We start from the raw sequence: 2,683 nt of genomic DNA, 5'->3' as shown, positions 1-2,683 counted from the left end.
TGACACGATTAATCGGTTTATCAAAGATATCCACCTAAATAAATTTCAACTCGTTATATCCAAGTGTGGCATTGGTTGTGGGCATGTATAAGATTGGATCCAATCGAAGAGCTTGGTACTTAAGCAGCCTTCATGGCTCACCTCCTCTGTTTTTGGATACCTACCTGGTGCACAGCTTCCATTCACTTGGTTAAGCCTTATCAAACGACGGTTTTTAAAACACTGAAACAAAGCGTGGATTTTTAACTTCAATGTGGCACGTCGGATTCGGCCATAACGTCTGGGCCGGGTTTGGGATGTTACATGGTATTCATTTCATTATCAGGAAAATCCCTGAATGACTGCCTTGTTCTCTTGAAAATGTAACACCCCGAATTTGGGCCTAAGAGTATTGGGCCTTGAGTGTGGGTCCGTAAGGAGGTTTTATATAGGTATTTAATTGTGCAGTGAAATGACACAATTAAATGTTTGCTTTAGTGGTTAATGGCTTTGAGAAGTGTTAGAGAAATCTTGGGTTCAAACTTGGGCTTTAGTAAAAATTTTGGTATTAAGTGAAAAAAACCTGGATGCTTGGATGAGGGTTTTTAAATTATTGTGTTAAATAAATGACACAAGGAAGCTTGTAGTCTAGTGGTTGTGGCGTCATTAAGGTTGTATGGGAGCTTGGGTTCAAGCCTTGGCTCTTGCAATTTATTTTGGGTTTTTTAAAGGGAACCTGAACTTTGGCCTTTAGACCTTATAATTAATTGGGGATAAAATATGACACAAAAAGCCTTGTGGCTTAGTGGCAAGTAGAGTGTGGAGCATTTAAGGGGAGGCATAGGTTCGAATCCCATGGCAAGCAAAGAGCATTTATTTTGCTAACAGGGGGAGGCAAGAGTTGGTGTTGAATTTAAACTCTAATGTTGGAGGGATCCCACATCAGGAAGCTAATATAAGAGTGGTTGCGAAGCTGGCTTTAAATAGAGGGAACCATGAGGAGAGTAAATGTACCTTTCTTGGCTGATCCCTTTCGCTGTATGGCGTGCTCGTTTGGGTTGGGTATCGGCTAAGAGTGCTCGGAGTGTGGATTAACTCCAGTCTCCTATCAGGTGTGTATTTCTCACTACTCTAGCTGTAGGATGGCTACTTCGGGCCGCGATGGGCCGAAAAGGGCTATGTGGGCCTAATGGGCCTACAGGCCCAATTGGATAAGTTGTTTGATTGTGTAGTAAATATTGGACTAGGCTAGGTGAATCTCATATTTGTGGCTAGATTTGGGCTAAAAGGGCCACATGAGCGTGTGGGCCCATTTGGACCGAGAATAGGCTTTAGGCCCATTCGTATTGTTATCCCTGTTTAGAATACTTTAGTTTACTAAAATTACCGAAATACCCTTAGTTTGTAAAATACTGAAATACCCTCGATTTGTAAAATTACTGAAATACTTTCGACTTGTAAAATTACCAAAGTACCCCCGATTTACAGAATTACCGTTTTACCCCCGATTTACAGAATTATCGTTTTACCCCTGATTTACATAATTATCATTTTACCCTCGACTTACAGAATTACTGTTTTACCCTTGATTTACAGAATTACCGTTTTACCCTCGATTTATAGAATTACTGTTTTACCCTTGATTTATAGAATTACTATTTTACCCTCGATTTACAAAATTACTAAAATACCCTTGGTTTGTAAAATTACCAAAATACCCCTAGTTTGTAAAATTACCAAAATACCCTTGGTTTGTGAAATTATCGAAATACCCTCAATTTGTAAAATTACAAAAATACCCTAATTTACAAAGTTACAGAAATACCCTTGACTTTCTAAAAATTATAGAAATACCATTGGTTTACAAAATTACTGAAATACCTTTGGTTTGTAGATTTACCAAAACACCCTTGTAGGATGAAATGACTAAAATACCCCTATTAGGTAAAGTGACCGTAAAGCCCCTGTAGGGTAAAGTGACCGTAATACCCCTGTATGGTAAAATGACGAATATGCCCTTATGTTCCGTATGACTGATGTGCTTAGGATTTACATATATTGATATTGGATTAGTTAAGTTTGAGTGACAGGTGGTGGTTATCGTAGGCGATTGACTTTGGAAACGTTTCAACTTCAACCCGTAACAGGTGTGTACTAACCCTCGTAATAGCTTAGATTAATATTTGCTGAAAAGTCAAAAGCTTCATATTTTAGTGATTCGGGAATTAATATTTAGATCTATTTTCTACGCACGTTTAAGTTGGATTCACAACGGATATGGGGTAGGAAGGTATTTGGAACGTTCTTCAACGAGTAGATCTCTTGTTAAGTATTCGAACCTTCTTTCCATTTGTATCTTGTGGTTTAAGAAAAGATGAAAACCCCTCTGTCGACTAAGGCTAAAAGGGTTTTTGGTGTTATTTGGTTTGTTGGTGCTAGTGAGGATTAAAGGCTACCGATCGAGGAGTGTGTGAAAAGCTTGGATCATCGGAGTGACTAAATCTAGTCATCAACTTCGGCAAAGGTATGAACCCAAGGGCCATTGTGGATGGTGGCCGAATGTGTAAGTGATGATAATAGGTAGTTTTCGATTTGGTTTAATATTAACATGGTCTAATCTATTAACAGTTGATTATAGGAGAAATCACATAGGAGATATCGTCAAGGAATATCACAAATCAGGTGTGTAACGAACCCTTTTCAT

At 38.6% G+C, this 2,683-nt stretch overlaps 1 long non-coding RNA gene across 1 annotated transcript; it reads left to right on the top strand.

Moving 5' to 3' along the window:
- The first annotated feature begins 2,070 nt into the window (after positions 1–2,070).
- LOC107895993 (uncharacterized) lies at positions 2,071–2,451 on the top strand. Its single transcript, XR_001683548.2, has 3 exons — positions 2,071–2,126; positions 2,216–2,303; positions 2,423–2,451. It is a non-coding gene; the product is annotated as an uncharacterized lncRNA (long non-coding RNA).
- Positions 2,452–2,683: the final 232 nt, after the last annotated feature.

This window comes from Gossypium hirsutum, chromosome A10 (assembly GCF_007990345.1).
Source record: "Gossypium hirsutum isolate 1008001.06 chromosome A10, Gossypium_hirsutum_v2.1, whole genome shotgun sequence".
Taxonomy (NCBI): Eukaryota; Viridiplantae; Streptophyta; class Magnoliopsida; order Malvales; family Malvaceae; genus Gossypium; species Gossypium hirsutum.
Note: the sequence above shows the minus strand (reverse complement) of the source record. Positions and strands in the feature narration are given on the sequence as shown.